The sequence below is a fragment of the Ovis canadensis genome, chromosome X (genome assembly GCF_042477335.2).
Source record: "Ovis canadensis isolate MfBH-ARS-UI-01 breed Bighorn chromosome X, ARS-UI_OviCan_v2, whole genome shotgun sequence".
NCBI lineage: Eukaryota > Metazoa > Chordata > Mammalia > Artiodactyla > Bovidae > Ovis > Ovis canadensis.
In genome coordinates this window covers 56,660,404-56,680,347 of record NC_091727.1, presented here as the reverse complement: position 1 = coordinate 56,680,347, position 19,944 = coordinate 56,660,404, and the positions used below count along the sequence as shown (strand labels likewise).

Sequence of the window (19,944 nt, the reverse complement as noted above, 5' to 3'; positions counted from 1 at the left end):
TAGAGAATTCAGAATTGTTTGGGTTTTAGGTATGTGGTGTTGGCAAGGACTGAGGCAGAGCCTGCATTCATTGACTTTTAGCCTCAGAACACGAACAGTTGCCCACAGTGGTGTGGGTCGGGCTTTGCCTCCAAATGAACTTGAGTGCCAGCTTGCATAAAAACTTTGTATCTTGGATTGCAGCTGGGCAGGCCCTTGAGGAGCTGCCAAGCTTCCTGGGCAGTTCACACTAAGGGGCCTGTTCTGTCTTCTCCAAGCTGTGATTGTCCCCTGCTCTGGCCTCACGTGCACATCTGTGCCTCACTTTGGTCAGTTCTGAGTTTGCTTCATCTCTAAGGAATGAGAAGTTCCAGCTCCACCAGACTTGCTCTCGGGCCAAGGGGCCCTTGCTATGCTGAGGGAGCACAGGTAGCTGCTGTCAATGGGAGTGGATGTGAGTAACTCATTACACAAGGGAACACCCTCCTATTTCCTCACCACTGTTCTTGGGCTGGGCTTGGAGTTGTCAGGCATAAGTTATCCAGTGATTTTTAAAATAAAATTTTCTTTTAGTATAGTTTCTTTACAATGTTGTGTTAGTTTCTACTGTATGGCAAAGTGAATCAGCTATATGTATACATGCATCCCCCCCTTTTTGGATTTCCTTCACACTTAAGTCACCACAGAGCATTGAGCAGAGTTCCCTGCACTATACAGTAGATTCTCATTAGTTATATATTTTATACATAGTATCAATAGTGAAAGTTGCTCAGTTGTGTCTGACTCTTTGTGACTCCATGGAATAGTCCATGGAATTCTCCAAGCCAGAATACTGACCCAGGGATCGAACCCAGGTCTCCCGCATTGCAAGCGGATTCTTTACCAGCTGAGCCACCAGGGAAGCCTTAGTATCAATAGTGTATATTTGTAAATCACAATGTGCTTCCCTGGTGGTTCAGATGGTAAAGAATCTGCCTGCAATGCAGGAGACCCAGGTTCCATCTGTGGGTTGGGAAGATTCTCTAGAGAAGAGAATGGCTACCCACTCCAGTTTTCTTGCCTGGGAAATCCCATGCACAGAGGAGCCTGGCAGGATACAGTTAATGTCCCAGTTCATGCCACCCCTCCTCTTTTCCCCTTGGTATCCATACATATCCATCAACAGAGGAATAAATAAAGAAAATGTGGTACATATATACAATGGAATATTACTCAGCCATAAAAAGGAACAAAACTGGATCATTTGTAGAGACTGTAATACAGAATAAAGTAAGTCAGAAAGAGTAAAACATATATATGAAATCTGAAAGAACTGGTATAGACAATCTTATTTATAAAGCAGAAATCCAGTGATATTTTACCTCTGTTTCCATTTCTCCTTAGCCACTCAGGTTTGTTGCAATTGGAATATCATGATTAGTAGCTTCAGCCTTCTGGTTGGGGTCAATGTGTGACTTCTTCCAGAGTTTGGATCCCTTTTGTAATTGGCTAGACCCATTTCATCATGACCATGTGGCTCATCCCATGGGGGTGATTTACGTCTGAATTAATTAAATTCAAGTATAATTAAATAAAGCATTCTTCAGCCACACTAGCCACATCTCAAATGCTCAGTAGCCACATGTAGCTGGAGGCTCCCATATTAGATAGTACAGATCTAGAACATTCCATTATTGGGACATTTTTATTGAACAGGCAAGTGGATTAGTATAGACAAATCTAGGATTATGAAAAAAAATCTAACGTCCATGATGATGACTAGAGAGAGAAACAAAATATGGTCCATATGTACAAAGGACTGTTATTCAGCCATAAAAAGGAGTGAAGTTTTATGACACGAGCTACAACATGGATGAACCTTAAAAACTTAATGCTAACAACAAGGCCCTATTGCATAACACAGGGAACTATATTCAATATCTTGTAATAACCTTTCTTTCAGAAAGAATCTGAAAAAGAATATGCATGCACACACACACACACACACATACATATAACTGAATCACTTCGCTGTATACCTGAAACATTGTAAATCAACTATACTTCAATTAAAAAAAAAAAAAAACCTTTATGCTGAGTGAAAGTAACCAGACACAAAAGTCCATAATAATGTGTGAGTCCATTTATGTGAAATGTCCAGAGTAGGTAGAAAGAGATTAGCAGTTGCCAGGGCCTGGGGTGGGGGAATGAGGAGTGACTACTAAGAAGGACAGGCTTTCCTTTTGAGGTGGTGAAGAAGTTAGGTGGTAGTTGCACAACCTGGTGAATGTACTGAAAACCACTGAATTATTCACTGGAAATGGGTGAATTGTATATCACATGAATTATATCACAATAGCTGTTATAAAAACCAAAATAAGGATTGATTGAACTCCAGTTCTGGTGCTCATCAGCTTTGTGACTGTGGGTAAGTGACTTAACCCCTCTGCACCTCAGTTTACTCATCTCTGAAATGAGGATAATAATAGCACTTACTTCATAGGTCAATATGAGGTTGGTATTTGTTAATGAGTTAATAACTTAAAGTGCTTAGCACAATACCTAGCACTTGTAAATGCTATATAAATATTTGTTGAATAAAATATAAAGTAACATTTATGAAAACTTCTGCACAGGCCCTAGCAGTGCAGCAGCCCATCATATATCTCAGTACACACTCATTGGATTCATATAACATACCCTGAATATAATTTAAGGATGTTTATGAACCTACTAACCTGTGAGATGGCATTTACAATCCCCCAAAAGGTTACCAGAGAAGCTGCTTTAGAATAACAGGCTGCTTTGGGGACCCCAGATGCAGACTGGCAGTTATTAATGGATGATAGCATGTCAGGAAGAAACCTACTAGACAACAGTGTGCGCAGGGAAATATTTATATTTCTTCCCCCACAGATTCACCTGGGTTGCTTTTTTCTCCCAATGCTCTTCCACTCACTCTCAGATTAATTAAGACCGTCCTTTCTTTACCACTCAACTTAAATCTTACCTTAGCTCTGAGGCCTCCAGGGCAGTCTTTCCTCTGAACTCCAACAAAGCTAGTTGGTTCTTTCATTTGGCCTGGAGAATATGCTGTCTTACGCATTTTTTTCTCTCCTCCTTCAGATCACAAGTACCTGAAGGGCAGACACTGACCTTCTGTCCCTCACAGGACAGCTCCCCCTCCATGGGAGGTGAATTGATACTTAGTGTTCAAGACCGAACAGAAAGTCCACCCTTCCCTTACTGAGTAGTATTCCTCAGATACTTACTGAGCTGTGTGCTTGGAGCAGAGGATCTGGAGGATGAAAGAGGAGAGTCATTGTCCTCAGGAAGACCACAAACTTGAATCAAACTTTATGTGTTAAATTCATAATATCTTTAGTCTTTGGTGGGTGTTGAGAAAAATGAGATGGGGGCAGGGGCAGCAACAAAGGAGCCTTTGTTTAACCTTCTCAGTAATGTTCTTTTATACATAATTTAATTACCTGGTGGAAAAGAAAAGCATCAAACTGAGGCAAAGGTGGAGGAGAGAGGGCAATTCTAATAGTAGAGAGAGAGGAATTTGTAGTGTGGGAGAAAACACAGGACAGGGCTTTGGAGAGAAGCAGGAAGGGAGAGACAGGAAAGTATGACCCTTCCCTTAGTCCCTCTACATCTTCAGTAGATTCTACTCTCCCCCTCTGATTTATTTTTTAAAGAATTTTTTTGATGTGGACCATTTTTAGTCTTTACTAAATTTGTTGCAATATTGCTTCTTGTTTTATGTTTTAGTTTTTTGGCCACACAGCATGTGGGACCTTCGCTCCTTGACCAGGGATGGAACCTGCACCCCCTGCATTAGGTGAAATCTTAAACACTGGACCACCAGGGAAATCCCTCTGCCTCTGATTTTTTAAAAATAAAAATCTTTATGCAACTGAATTGCTTGTGGGAACCAGAGAGAGCATATGTAATACAAAATCAATGTGCCCTCCCCCCACCACACGCAGAGTTCAGCCACAGTGGTTTTACATGAATAACTGTTAATACCATTTCTAGGTAGTTGTGGACTTCCCAGGTGGCACAGTTGGTAAAGAATCTGCCTGCCAATGCAGGAGATAAAAGGGACATGAGTTCAACCCCTGGGTTAAGAAGATCCCCTGGAGTAAGAAATGGCAATCTGCTCCAATATTCTTGCCTGGAAAATCCCATGGACAGAGGAGCCTGGTGAGCTGCAGGCCATGGGGTTGCAAAGAGTTGCACTTGACTGAGCACACACAATCTATGTAGGTATTCAGACAGGAAGCAAGGTATATGGTGCCAGCCTTCCTATGGCTCCCAGTCTAGGGATGAGACAGATAGTAAACAAGCAGAAAAGTAAATACATTAATTTCAAATTGTGATTGCAACCAGGAAGAAGAAATATCAAGAGAAAGTAATGGGCAGATGGCCTACTTCAAATTTGGTACACAAAGATGGCCTCTCTCAGGAGGGATTACCTCAGCTGAGACCTAAGCATTAAGCTGCCAGCAGTGCAAAGCCTGGGGTGGGAGTTGGGAGAGTGCTCCAGGTTAGGGGAGCAATGAGAGAGAGAAAGATTAAAAGGAAGAGGAAAATGTGAGGGGAAATATTAGTAGGAGATATTACATCCACTGAAACTCAGGGTAAATGATCTGCTCAAAATTATAGCACTAGTTAGTGACAAATGAGAGGATTCTAGAGCTCTATCCTGAGAAATAAAACTGAACAAAGGCATCTGGGGCTACAAGGAAGCATCTAGCAAGAGACCTAGGGACAAAACAACAGGGATAGTCACTCAGAGCACTTTCTATGACTCTAGAAATTTTATCAATATTCCAGTTGTAGTAATTTTTGTTAATCCCTTTCTGCTTCCTGAAGGGGCTGACATCAAAATCTTTGAATGAAAATCATAAATGTCAGATTAGTAAATGTTTCCAAAGTGCCAGGCCATGGCCCCTTGTCTCTGGGGGCAGGCCTGCAGGCTTAGATTCCATATCTCAGTCAATCCTGGAAAAGCTGAATCCCAAGGCAAAGAGCAAAGGCTGACAGCTCCCAAAGGAAAGAAAAGCAAGTTGAATGCCCGGGTTTGTGGAACAATCCAAAGAAGCAGGGCCAAGTGGTTGAATACATGAGAATTGAAGGAATGGAGGAGGCTCAACAGTTTATCAGAAGGTTCAGAAAGAGGTTATCTTGCTCAAGGCCACATAGCAAAGCCAGGAGTGGAACCCAGGTCTGACACATTCTACAGCCTTTCTATTAAATCACTTGAGATGATTTCCTCCACAACTCCTCTTTAATGTTGCTGGTAGGTGGTTTTTAGAATGATGATGTTTAAAAGTGTGAGTGTGTGAGTAAGAAAAGTGTGAGTGTGTGTTGAAGAGAGACCTAATGAGATTGATGTCCTTTTGCTGTTTTATTTGTGTACTTTGTCTGTGTCTACCTATGACTTGGTAGAATTATTCCATAAATGCATTTCTTGCTGATGAGACAACCTACTTCCAGGGAGTTCATGGAAATCCCTAAACCTGAACAGAGGGGCCCGAAGAATATTGAGGATCCCCTTCTAACCAAACTTTTTGGATTCTTGGGACAGCTGAGCATGGACAGAGAGGAAGCAGCCAGTGGTGTCCATGGGCAGCCATCCTGAGCTATAGGCTGGGCCTCCATGGTTTTATGGGAATGTAAACCTGGAAGCAAAGTCAGACAGTTGTGTCCAACTTTTTACAACCCATGGACTGTAGCCCTTCAGGCTCCTCTGTCCATGGAATTCTCTAGGCAAGGACACTGGAGTGAGTTGCCATTCCTTTCTCCAAGGGATCTTCCCACCCAGGGATGGAACCTGGGTCTCCCACATAGCAGGCAGATTGTTTACCATCTGAGCCACCAGGGAAGCCCTTAACTGGTTTCATAAAGATGCTGTATGTGTTAGGAGTAGCCCTGGGGAATACCAGCTCAGTGTTGGAAGTACAAACATCACTCCACAACTCTGAGGGATAAGAAATATCACATTTCCTTATACATCAGAGTTAATTCCATTTTGAACTCCCAATCCCATATGTACAGAGGGAAACTCAACCTGTTATTTTTGGGACCCCTGACTCATAGTTGTACATCAGTTCTGGAATTTTATACACACAAGCACATAGCAGTATGGCCCTCCAGTCATCAAGCCATTTGCTTACACTGGTAAATGCTGAGATATCCATTGAGCCCTGTTCTGGTGGGAAAGATCCCCTGGAGAAGGAAATGGCAACCCACTCCAGTATTCTTGCCTGGAGAATCCCATACACAGAGGAGCCTGGCAGGCTACAGTCAAGGAGGTGACAAGAGTTGAACACGACTTAGCAACTAAATCATCAGCACCAGGGCCCTTCAGGTCCAGCAGCACTCTGATGCTTTTGTGAAAAATTTTTGCTTCTGGTTCCAACTTCCCAGATTCTCTACCTCATGACTTCTCACTAGGGCCTTCCCCATACGCTGCCTAGAAGCCAGGCCAGGCTCTGCCGCTTTGGAATTCACAGAGCTCTTTCTCTTCTTCCCTTACACTGGAGAAATCTCTTTCTTTGATCTGAGAAAAGCCTCTCTCCTTTCTATTTCTTCTAAGATGTTTGTTCTTTACTGGCAATTTTTTTCCCTCCCTCTGGGGCTCAAAGCTCTGTGAACAGAAGTCACGAAGTGTTGTGGGAAATGTCAATTTTCTGCCCTTCTACAAGCCTGCTGGTGGCCAAGAGGGCCAGGACCAGCTACCTGCTTAAGTGAAGAAAATAAAAGGAGGAATATATGGAGAGAAAAATATATGTGAAAATATTAATCTCTTAAAGTATTATCCAACTATAGAGCAACAGGAACTCTCATACATCACTGGTAGAGGTTTAAATTGGTACAACCTCTCTGGAAAATAATTTTACAGTATCTATTAAAGATGAACATATACATGTCAGAAATATCATCATTAAGTATATAGCAAGTCTAAATGAATGCTTATGGCCACCAAAAGACATGTACAGGAGTGGAGTACTTGTGGCAGCACTCTTGTTTTTTTTTTTTGAAGGGGGACAGGAGTCACTTTTTTATTGACTTGGTTGTATGTTCTGAAGTAGAGATGCTTTGGGTTTAAGAGCATTCTGCTGTTTCCTGTCTTCTTTCTGCAACTTCTCCTGCTGCCTGAGCTTCCATGCCTGTAATCCAGCATCCATTTCCTGTGACAGCAGTACAGCTCATCTCTCAAACTTTTCCCTTTGAGTTTGTCTTCAAAGCTGGCCTTTCACTGGAGGAGAAGGGCGGGCATCCACCTAAGATCAGTCTGGGAGCTCCGTAAGGGGCTGGTAGCCAGAGGGGCTGGCAGCAAGGCCCTGCTGGAGTTGCCACTGGCTGCCCATGTGAGCCTCAGGGCTGCAGTGCAGCCTTAGGACACCCAAAGCAGCCATACTGAGGCACAAGAGCCGAAAGTGGGCGTGGTCTCGGTAGCCAAGGGCGATGCTGTGTGGGAAGCTATAGCAGCAATATTCTTAATAAGCCACACTGAAAACAATCCCAATGTTTATCAACCAGAAAATAGCTGATATACAATGGAATATTATACAGCAGTGAGAATAAAACAATGTGCAACATGATTGACTCTCACAAATATAATGTTGAGCTAAGGAAATTAGGCACAAGAAAATTATACAGTATGATTTTATTTATACATAAAGTTTTTTAAATGGCAGAGACAAGCTGTGATGTTGAGAGTCGGTATAGTGGTCACCTACAGGAAGAAGGGAAGGGGTAGTATTTTAAAGGAAGCACAAAAGAGGGGATTTTGGATGCTGGTAATGGAACAACAGACTGGTTCCAAATAGGAAAAGGAGTACGTCAAGGCTGTATATTGTCACCCTGCTTATTTAACTTATATGCAGAGTACATCATGAGAAACGTTGGGCTGGAAGAAGGACAAGCTGGAATCAAGATTGCCAGGAGAAACGCCAATAACCTCAGATATGCAGATGACACCACCCTTATGGCAGAAAGTGAAGAGGAACTAAAAAGCCTCTTGATGAAGGTGAAAGTGGAGAGTGAAAAAGTTGGCTTAAAGCTCAACATTCGGAAAACGAAGATCGTGGCATCTAGTTCCATCACTTCATGGGAAATAGATGGGGAAACAGTGTCAGATTTTATTTTTCTGGGCTCCAAAATCACTTGAGATGGTGACTGCAGCCATGAAATTAAAAGACACTTACTCCTTGGAAGAAAAGTTATAACCAACCTAGATAGTATATTCAAAAGCAGAGACATTACTTTGCCAACTAAGGTCCGTCTAGTTAAGGCTATGGTTTTTCCAGTAGTCATGTATGGATGTGAGTGTTGGACTGTGAAGAAGGCCGAGCACTGAAGAATTGATGCTTTTGAACTGTGGTGTTGGAGAAGACTCTTGAGAGTCCCTTGGACTGCAAGGAGATCCAACCAGTCCATTCTGAAGGAGATCAGCCCTGGGATTTCTTTGGAAGGAATGATGGTGAAGCTGAAGTTCCAGTACTTCGGCCACCTCATGCAGAGAGTTGACTCACTGGAAAAGACTCTGATGCTGGGAGGGGTTGGGGGCAGGAGGAGAAGGGGACAACAGAGGATGAGATGGCTGGATGGCATCACTAACTCGATGGATGTGAATCTGAGTGAACTCCGGGAGTTGGTGATGGACAGGGAGGCCTGGCGTGCTGCGATTCATGGGGTCACAAAGAGTCAGACACGACTGAGTGACTGAACTGAACTGAATGTTCTGTTTCTTGACCAGGGTAAGTTCAACTTGTGATAACATCAGTAATACAGTGGGCTTAAGACATTGAAACACTCTAAATATCCATCAGCAGATGAATAGATAAAGAAGTGGTACATATATACAATGGAGTATTACTCAACCATTAAAAAGAATGAAATAATGCCATTTGCAGCAAGGTGGATGGACCTGGAGATTGTCATGTGTTAAGTGAAGTAAGTCAGACAGAGAAAGACAAATATCATATGATATCACTTATATGTGGAATATAAAAAGAAATGATACAAATGAACTTATTTACCAAATAGAATCACAGTCATAGGAAATAAACTTACCATTACCAAAGGGATTAGTGGGGAGGGGGAGAGATAAATCTGGAGTTTTGCATTAACATATACACATTATACATAATAAACAGCTTCCCTGATGGCTCAACAGGTAAAGAGTTCACCTACAATGCAGGAGACACAGGAGATATGGGTTGGATCCCTGGGTCAGGAAGCTCTCCTAGAGGAGAAAATGGCAACCCACTCCAGTATTCTCGCCTGAAAAATCCTATGGACAAAGGAGCCTGGCAGGCTACAGTCCAGAGTCACAAAGAACTTATTTACAAAATAGAAACAGAATCACAGTCATAGAAAACAAACTTGTGGTTACCAAAGGTGATATTAGGGAGGGGGAGAGATAAATCAGGAGTTTGGGATTAACAAATACACACTACTATATATAAAATAGGAAAAACAACAAGGACCTACTGTATAGCATAGGGAACTATAGTCAATATTTTATAATAACTTATAATGAAAAAGAATCTGAAAAAAGAATATATATATACACACATATATATAACTGCTATACAGTTGAAATGAACACAACTTTGTAAAGTAATTATACTTCCATAAAAATGCATAAAAATAATATAGTGGCTAATGATTTTGTGTTTTTGTGTATACAGCCAATAGAAAATAGAAAGTTGAATTAAAAAAAAAAAACAGCCTGTCACACCAATTAGCTGACTATAGCAATAACCCAGGTGGTAAAGAATAATGGCCTGAATAATTTAAGATTGTGGAAATAAGAAGGGAGAGTGAGTGAAAGTCACTCAGTCGTGTTCGACTCTTTGCAACCCCATGGACTATACAGTTCATGGAATTCTCCAGGCCAGAATACTGGAGTGGGTAGCCTTTCCCTTCTCCAGGGGATCTTCCCAACCCAGGGATTGAACCCAGGTCTCCTGCATTGCAGGCAGATTCTTTACCAGCTGAGCCACAAGGAGGGAGAAGCAAGGATCAATGAATGACTGGATGTGAATAGCATAGAGGGAGAGGAGTCAGACAATGCCCAGGATTTAGGCTCGGTTGTTCATTGCTGTTCAGTTGCTAAGTTGTGTCTGACTCTTTGTGACCCCATGGACTGAAATACACCAGGCTCCCCTGTCTTTCACTATCTTCTGGAGTTTGGTCAAATTCATGTCCATTGAGTTGGTGATGCTATCTAACCATCTCATCCTCTGCTGCCTGCTTCTTCTTTTGCCTTCAATCTTTCCCAGATCCAGGGTCTTTTCCAAAGAGTCAGCTCTTCGCATCATGTGGCCAAAGTATTGGAGCTTCAGCTTCAGCAACAGTCATTCCAATGGGCTTGGACAACTAGGTAAATGATGGTGGGATTAATTGAGATAGCGATCATTGGAAGAGGTAAGACTAAAGTGAATGAATAGGTAATGAAGTCTGATTGGCACATAATGAGCTCATGAGGTCTATGGGACATTTATGTGGAGAGGCAGTGTGGCATAGGGTTTAAAAGTGAGTGTTGATTTTTGCTTCTGGATATAATGTAATAAACACACACCTCTTTATCCGCCACTTAACTCTAAAACTTGTACAGAATACATGAGCAACTCTTTGAGAACTCAATACATATCAGCAGACAGATCAGAGAACCATAGAAATAAAAGTAACACCAAACTGGTGGAGAGTTTACCACTTTTGTTCCTCCAGCATCTCCCACCACAAACTCAACACATTCTAATGGCATTGAAACATGTATACTATCATGTAAGAATCGAATCGCCAGTCTATGTCTGATGCAGGATACAGCATGCTTGGGGCTGGTGCATGGGGATGACCCAGAGAGATGTTATGGGGAGGGAGGTGGGAGGGGGGTTCATGTTTGGGAATGCATGTACACCCGCAGTGGATTCATGTCAATGTTTGGCAAAACCAATACAGTATTGTAAAGTAAAATAAAGTAAAAATAAAAATTTTTTAAAAATAAAAAAATAAAATAAAAACTGGAAGTGAGCAGTGATGCAAAAGGAGATCCAGGAGGAAGCTGCTGGTTTTGCATGGAGGAGCAGCAAAGGGAAATCCTAAGCTCCAGACGGAGTGCAGGACATACACGGGTGCTCTCTTCCCCGCCCCTTTTCTCCTGTTCTCTAGTGCTCCAGTCACCAGGTCATCCCACAGTGGGGGTGGAGGCAGAGGCAAGGAGCAGCCGGAAACAGGAAATGGCAGAAGCCAGAATTCTGAAGAACTTTCCTCTCTGTTCAATACACCTGCAGCTCTAAGAGGGAGGGGCCCAAACCCAGGGCTTTCTTTTTCAGTCTCTGTCTACTCCTTCCTTGTCCTCTCCTAGGCCCAGCACAATTCTGGACACGGGTTCTTTCTAGCCATGAAGGAACCATGAGAACCCAACACGGAAGCCTGGGAAACTAGGAAGTGCTGGAACTCAGGAAAGCTGCCAATAAAGCTGTTTACTCTCGACCTCTGGGTGCATTTTAACTGCTCCTAACTAGCATAATGCAGATGGAAAACTGAACTAACAGTACTTTGTGAAGGCCCAAATGACTATTGGTTGGTGAATATATAGGAAAGACCTGCTTAGTGGTGCACAATTTAAAAAAACCCTAACTGAAGTTGGAAACACAGCCTCCAGAAGGAACAAAACAAAAATGACAACATTATTTTTAGGAGGGAGTGAGGTGGGGTGACTATAAAGGGAGAGCACCAAGGTGTTTAGGGGGTGATAGAACTGTTCTGTCTCCTAGAACCAAGAGTCAAATGAATGATAGTTTTAAACATAAAATGAAAAAATAAAAGTGAAGGCCCTGGAGCCAGACTGCCTGAGTTCAAATTCTGGAACCCTACATACTAGCTGTGTGACCATAAACAAGTTACCACCCCACTGGGCTTCAAGTTTCCTCATTCATTAAGTAGGGACAATCACTCCTAATTTATTGAAGTTTGGGATTAAGGGATTCATACCGCTATATATAAAGTAGATAAACAATAACAGTTAACTATACAGCATAGGGAAATATATTCAATATCTTGTAGTAACTTATAATAGGAAAGAATCTGCTATATATGTATGTGTTTAAAGCTGAATCACTTTGTTGTACAGCTGAAACTAACACAATATTGTAAATCAAGTATACTTCAATTAAAAAAAAATAAAAATAGGGACAATCACAGTTCTTGCCTTCTAGAGAGTCCGTTGTGGTAAAAGTGTAATGAGATAAATGTGCTTAGAACAGTGCCTGACACACGGCATATGTTCAATGAATGAGGATAAGGCCCTGGGGCACAGGAGTCGGGTGAGAGGACTCAAGAAATCACCAGGTCAATCACTGTTGGGTGTATTTCAGTGTTTGTAATCCTGAGAAGAAGAGCTGCTGTGACCTTTTATTTTTAAGCCATTCAATCTGCCAAGCCACCGCCCTTCTTCACTACCCTTCTGACCTCCTTTCAGTTTTCATGCAGTTCCCGAGTCTCTGTTTTGGCTCTAGGCCTGCCCTTCAGTTCATTAACTGGTTGTGATCTCTCTAAACTAGTCTCTAAGCTGTTCTTTACCTTGGCTGTATGTCAAAATCTCTCAGATATTCTTAGAAACTACTGGCCTGAACTCAAAAAATGTCAGTGTCATGAAACACTAGTGAAAAGGCTGGGGAATTGTTCTAGATGATAGGAAACTAAAGATGACTCCATGCAATATGTGCATTTTGGAGGGGGTAGAGGAGAATGTCTGAAGAGGCCATTATTAGGATATTTAAGGAAAACTGTATATAAACTATATGTGAAAGAATGTCCTTGTTCCTAGGAGATACACACTACAGTACTTGAATATCCTAATGTTTGCAACTAACTTTCAAACGGTTCAGCAAGATAATAGTTATTATGTTATATGATAATAATTACACATTTGTCATTTTAGTCAGTTGTGTGCTAGATAGACAAGCAAGATGGCAAAACATTAACAGTTGGTAAAACTGGATAAAGGGTACTCGCGCTAATTTTATAACTTTCTGCAGGTTTTCATTTTTTTTTTTTTCAAAATAAGGAGGAGTGATAGACCATCTCTTGAAGATTTTTTCAAAACACACATGCCTGTGTTGCAGTCCTAACTGAGGAATGAAGACTTTCCCTGGGTGGGATCTAGGAATCTGCATTTTAAAAGTTTTGGGATCCCCCTCTCCCCAGAAAAGAAGCACCACAGAGAGACTTCATCTCAGACCCACCTCTACCTCCTCTGGCTCCTGGTTTCTTTCAGGACCCAAACCTCAACACTACGGTTTGTTTGGCAAACCTTAAACAAAGTTCTGTTTGGCAGTGTTACAGCTGGGGCTTTCTCCAGCCCTTTGCAAAGCAGGCACAGCTAGGGAGTGGGCGTGGTGAGAAGAGGTGAGGGTGGATCTCTGTGTACACCAACATTCATCACATGAGAAGGTAAAGAGGGTTCCACGAGAGACTGAGAAGGAAGGCCAGGGAAATAGGATGAAAACCCCAAGAATGTACTCAAAGGTGGATAAAGATACATGGCAAATTCTAGGAGTGCCTGCTCTACAAGAAGCATCAGGGTGAGAAGTAAGTTGCTGTATCAGTGCAGAAGTGGGCCCTTTGTTGCCAGAAGAGATTTTCCTGGCAAGCCCCCTCTTCCCTACATTAGACAGCCCCCACCCCCCGCCACAGGGCTGGCTGACAGGCACCTGAGATCTCAGACAGGAGAAATCTCTTTTTTCAAAAGCAAGGTTTCTGGGAGACAAATACTATCAAACCCCTTGAGAGGAAGACTTGCAGGTCAGGGTGTTTGACTTTGCTTCTCCCTCCTGCTGAGTTTGGAACAGGATTTATAGTTTCTGGGAAGTGTTGTGTGAAACCCTTTCGGGGTCAGAAAAAATACACCCATTTGTCATTTGGGGGTGGGGAGCATGGAATCTAGAGTTGACTGTTAGTTCCTAGCATCTGGTGAGAGTGAGAGTGTGAAATACAGACAGTGAACAAAGTGCAGCCATAGGGAAGGCAAGTTAAAATCTACCACCCTTCCCTTTACCAGTTGGCTCCATCACAGCAGAGGTTTTCCTGTCAGTCATCCTTACCTCCACCACCTGCCTTACAAGGGATGTGTTGGCCTGGGTGTGGATACATCCTTTTAACCATCAGTAAAGTCCAGTGAAGTTGGCATTTTAAAAATGAAAAATGAAAGGGAGGAACAACCAGAAATAAACAAAGGAAGTAAATAACAGTTGAGCAGCACTCTGCTCAATACATCCTTCCCACAGCAGACCAACTGAACATTCCAGAACATAAATCTCACCCTGAAACTGCCGGGCTCCAACCTTTCAAATGGTTTCACATTGACCTTAGAAGTGAGTCCAAAATTTCAAACAAGATATACAAGGCCCTTTGCAATCAGATGCCAGCTGACTTTTCTAGCTTTATTACCCATCAACTCCCCTTCACACACTCTGCATTCCAGCTACATATGTCTCCCCAGTTCCTAAACAAGCCACATTCTATTCATCTCTGAACTTTTGCACATGTATGGCCACCTACCAGTCACTTAAATCAAGCACAACAGTTAAGAGTACAAACTCCAGAATCAGGCTGCCTGTTGTGGGCCAGTTTCTGATTTTCTCTGCCTTCATTTCTTCAGTTGCAAAATGGGGTTTCCAATAGGGGTGCCACGAGGATCAGATGAGAAAACTGGCACAGAATCAGCATACAACCCACATTAGCTGTTACTCAACAAAACATCGATTGGCCAACTGTCCAGGAAGTGGGGGGCCCTTTTTATCCATTTATTATTACATGCTACTTCCAGTCTAGAGGAAAGACAGACATGTAAACGGATGTTATAACACAGATGATCCAAGTGAGGATAGAGCTCTGTGAGCCACAAGGAGCAACTCGTAGGTTCCTTCCGTTCCACTCTTTCCTCAGCTGGATTCACGTTAGATGATATCTCAAATTCAGTTTTCAGCCAGGCCCTGAGGTTTGAGGAAGATAGGAGAAAGTAAAGAATTTCAAACCTAGGGCTGGCATTCAGACTTTAGGCACTGGTACAACCCTTCAGTTCAGTTCAGTTCAGTTCAGTTCAATTCAGTCGCTCAGTCGTGTCCGACTCTTTGTGACCCCATGAACTGCAGCACGCCAGGCCTCCCTGTCCATCACCAACTCCTGGAGTTCACTCAAACTCATGTCCATCGAGTCTGTGATGCTATCCAGCCATCTCATCCTCTGTTGTCCCCTTCTCCTCCTGCCCCCAATCCCTCCCAGCATCAGAGTCTTTTCCAATGAGTCAACTCTTCGCATGAGGTGGCCAAAGTATTGGAGTTTCAGCTTTAGCATCATTCCTTCCAAAGAACACCCAGGACCGATCTCCTTCAGAATGGACTGGTTGGATCTCCTTGCAGTCCAAGGGACTCTCAAGAGTCTTCTCCAACACCACAGTTCGAAAGCATCAATTCTTCAGCGCTCAAGTGACTTAGCAGCAGCAGCAGCAGCAGCAGCAGCTTTCTTAACAGTCCAACTTTCACATCCATACATGACCACTGGAAAAACCATAGCCTTGACTAGACGGACCTTTGTTGGCAAAAACCCTATTAGCTGTTAAAATATTGAAATAAGTTTCATACTCATTGGCAAAGGCCCTAAGCACCCCAAGTGTTCCATAATGCCTCCTCCCCCTCTGCCTCATGCAGCCTGACTCTTGGAAACATTGAATGGACACCATCAGGGACCACCCTTGCTCCCGAAAGAGCACATTCATGCCAACTTGTCTGGAGTTGTTTCACTCTGGTTTCTCCCCCATCCCTCAGGACCCATTCCCAAGTAGTGGGTTTGGGGACTGTGAACAAATGCGAATTACCAGTTTGTTCCCTGAGGATGCATTTTGAGAATCTCCTCTGAACTTAGAGTCCCAGGAGTTTTGTCTGCTTGTTTGTTGAGATGCCTGCTGCTTTGGGGTATCTTTTGACCTTCTTGTGGACTTTGGATTATGCCTGCAATACCCTTTGGAAATCTCTGCCCATCCACCAGCTTGGATTCCTTCCAGCCAACCATCCACTCCACACCAGAGGTTCCTGTCACCTCCTAGATGTGTCTACTCCATTCTGCACTAGGCTGGGACTTATCCTGACATGTGGCATAATGGACAAGGTCTTGGTATTCTATGAAGCAGAACAGAATGGGGGTTTAGGAGCCAGGATTATCTGTGTTTGAATGCAAACTCTACCACTCCTAACTGTGCAAACTTGGGAAAGTTCTTCAGATTCTCTGGGTCTCAGTTGTCTTATCTTTAAAATGGGGTAATAAGAGTACCTAACTCATAAGGTTGTTGGGAGGACTAAAGGACAACATAGTGGAAAGCACTTAGATGAATGCCTGGCACATAGTAAAAGTTCAGTAAATGTCAGGTATTTATTATTTTGCATAGAAACTTTAATGAGCACATTTAGGTATATTTTTCAACATTTTCACCTTGTTTGTTGACTCTTTGATCTTTACAACAGCTCCAGAGAGGTAAATATTGAAAGGTATTGGTTAGCATCTTGATTTTTGGGATGAGGAAATGGATACTTATCTACTACATTTAGTGATGAAGTAGATATTAAGTGGCCATGGTTAATGACAAATTTTCTGATTCCCCTATTAGTTCTTTGTCCCCATCAGGGAACACTGAAATAGGTAGGTTGCTATTTATTCAAGAAATGTTTACTGACGAGATACAGACATAGAGAGCAACTGCATAGACACCAAAGAGGAAAGGGGGGGGTGGGAGGACTTGGCAGATTGGGATTGACACATATACACTATTGCTACAATGTATAAAATAGATAACTAATGAGATAGTTATACCGTACAGCACAGGGAACTGTACCTAATGCACTGTGGTGACCTGAATGGGAAGGAAGTCCAAACGGGAGGGATATATGTATATGTATGGCTAATTCATTTTGCTGTAGAGTAGAAACTAACACAGCATTGTAAAGCAACTATGCTTCAATTTCTGAAATAAATTTGGAAAATTTATTTCCAAAATTTTTTTTAAAGAAAATAAAGGACTTCCCTGGTAGTACAGTGGATAAGAATCCATTTGCTAATGCAGGGGACAGGGGTTTGATCTCTGGTCCAGAAAGATTCCCCATGCCACAGAGAACTAAACCTGTGCTCCATAGCTACTGAGCCCCGTGTTCTGCGACTACTGCAGCGTGTGCACTGAGAGCCTGTGCTCTGCAACAAGAGAAGCCTCCACAGTGAGAAGCCCGTGCACTGCAACGAAGAGTAACCCCTGCTTGCCCCACCTAGAGAAAGCCAATGTGCAGCAACGAAAACCCAGTGCAATCAAAAATAAATAAATAAAAAAATACAAAAATATGTATTGAATGGCTGCTATGTACCAGGCACAGTGCTGGGTGCTGAGAATACAGTAGTGAACAAAACAGGTAGGGCCCTGTGCTTCTGGTGTTACTGTTCTGGTGGAAAGAGATAGTCAATAGGCAAATAAATAATGATGAAAAGGATGTATCAAATGACAATAAAGCAGAGTCATATAATAAAGAGTAGCTGTGGGAGACAGGGTGGTGGAGGAAGGCTTTTCTGAGGAGACTTATATGACAAGAAAGAGGTGAGCTGAAAAACCTTCTCCCTTTGGATATGTAGCTGGGATCTGAGAGGGAAGTTCTGATAAAGAGAGAGCTTCCAAAGTTCTGCTCTGAGCCACGACAGACAAGTAGAAGGAGCAGGAGGGAGGGCTGCTCTTTAAAGGTAGCTCATTAAAGGTAAACAATAGAATGGAAAAGGCTAGAGAACTCTTCAAGAAAATTAGAGACACCAAGGGAACATTTCATGCAAAGATGGGCTCACTAAAGAACAGAAATGGTATGGACTTAACAGAAGCAGAAGATATTAAGAGGTGGCAAGAATACACAGAAGAACTATACAAAAAAGATTTTCATGACCCAGATAATCATGATGGTGTGATCACTCACCTGGAGCCTGACATCCTGGAATGTGAAGTCAAGTGGGCCTTAGGAAGCCTCACTATGAACAAAGCTAGTGGAGGTAATGGAATTCCAGTTGAGCTATTTCAAATCATGAAAGATGATGCTGTGAAAGTGCTGCACTCAATATGCCAGCAAATTTGGAAAACTCAGCGGTGGCCACAGGACTGGAAAAGGTCAGCTTTCATTCCAATCCCAAAGACAGGCAATGCCAAAAAATGTTCAAACTACCACACAATTGCACTCATTTCACACGCTAGTAAAGTAGTGCTCAAAATTCTCCAAGCCAGGCTTCAACAGAACATGAACTGTGAACTTCCAGATGTTCAAGCTGGTTTTAGAAAAGGCAGAGGAACCAGAGACCAAATTACCAACATCCGATGGATCATCGAGAAAGCAAGAGTTCCAGAAAAACATCTATTTCTGCTTGATTGACTATGCCAAAGCCTTTGACTGTGTGGATCACAATAAACTGTGGAAAATTCTGAAAGAGATGCGAATACCAGACCACCTGACCTGCCTCTTGAGAAATCTGTATGCAGGTCAAGAAGCAACAGTTAGAACTGGACATGGAACAGCAGACTGGTTCCAAATAGGAAAAGGAGTACGTCAAGGCTGTGTATTGTCACCCTGCTTATTTAACTTATATGTAGAGTAGATCATGAGAAATGTTGAGCTGGATGAAGCACAAGCTGGAATCAAGACTGCCAGGAGGAATACCAATAACCTCAGATATGCAGATGACACCACACTTATGGCAGAAATTGAAAAAGAACTAAACAGCCTCTTGTTGAAAGTAAAAGAAGAGAGTGAAAGAGTTGGCTTAAAGCTCAACATTCAGAAAATGAAGATCATGGCATCTGGTCCCATCACTTCATGACAAATAGTTGGGAAACAGTGGAAACAGTGGCTGACTTTATTTTTTGGGGCTCCAAAATCACTGCAGATGGTGATTGCAGCCATGAAATTAAAAGACACTTACTCCTTGGAAGAAAAGTTATGACGTATCTAGACAGCATATTAAAAGGCAGAGACATTACTTTGTTAACAAAGTTCTGTCTAGTCAAGGCTATGGTTTTTCCAGTGGTCATGTATGGATGTGAGAGTTGGACTATAAAGAAAGCTGGGTGCTGAAGAATTGATGCTTTTAAACTGTGGTGTTGGAGAAGACTCTTGAAAGTCCCTTGGACTGCAAGAAGATCCAACCAGTCCATCCTAAAGGAAATCTGTCCTGAATATTAATTGGAAGGACTGGTGTTGAAGCTGAAACTCCAATATCTTGGCTACCTGATGAGAAGAGCTGACTCATTTGAAAAGACCCTGATGCTAGGAGGGATTGTGGGCAGGAGGAGAAGGGGACAGAGGATGAGATAGTTAGATGGCATCACCAACTCAATGGACGTGAGTTTGAGTAAACTCCGGGAGTTGGTGATGGACAGGGAGGCCAGGTGTGCTGCAGCCTATGGGGTCGCAAAGAGTTGGATATGACTGAGCGACTGAACTGAACTGAACTGAGAGTCAGAAGTCAGAAAGACTTGCTGAGTTGGAAACTTTCTGGAAAGAGGCTAAAGAGTGAAAAACTTGTGAACAGTGGAAAGGAAATTTTTTCCCTAAGGTATTACATTTAGATATATTTAAAAATATAATTTCCTGGTGACTCAGACAGTAAAGAAGCTGCTTGCAAGGCAGGAAACCCAGGTTTGATCCCTAGGCCAGGAAGGTCCCCTAGAGGAGTGCATGGCAACCCACTGCAGTATTCTTGCCTGGGAAATCCCATGGACAGAAGAGCCTGGTGGGCTACAATCCATGGGGTTGCAAGAGTCAGACATGACTGAGTGACTAACACTTGCTTACATATATTAAAAAATATATATATATATAATATATATATTTATATATATTAGGAAGCATCATTATGAACAAAGCTAGTGGAGGTGATGGGATTCCAGCT

The 19,944-nt window shown here is 42.5% G+C and overlaps 1 pseudogene; it reads right to left on the bottom strand.

Moving 5' to 3' along the window:
- Positions 1 to 7,074: 7,074 nt before the first annotated feature.
- Positions 7,075 to 7,388, bottom strand: LOC138929924 (large ribosomal subunit protein mL52 pseudogene; annotated as a pseudogene).
- Between the last annotated feature and the right edge of the window lie 12,556 nt (positions 7,389 to 19,944).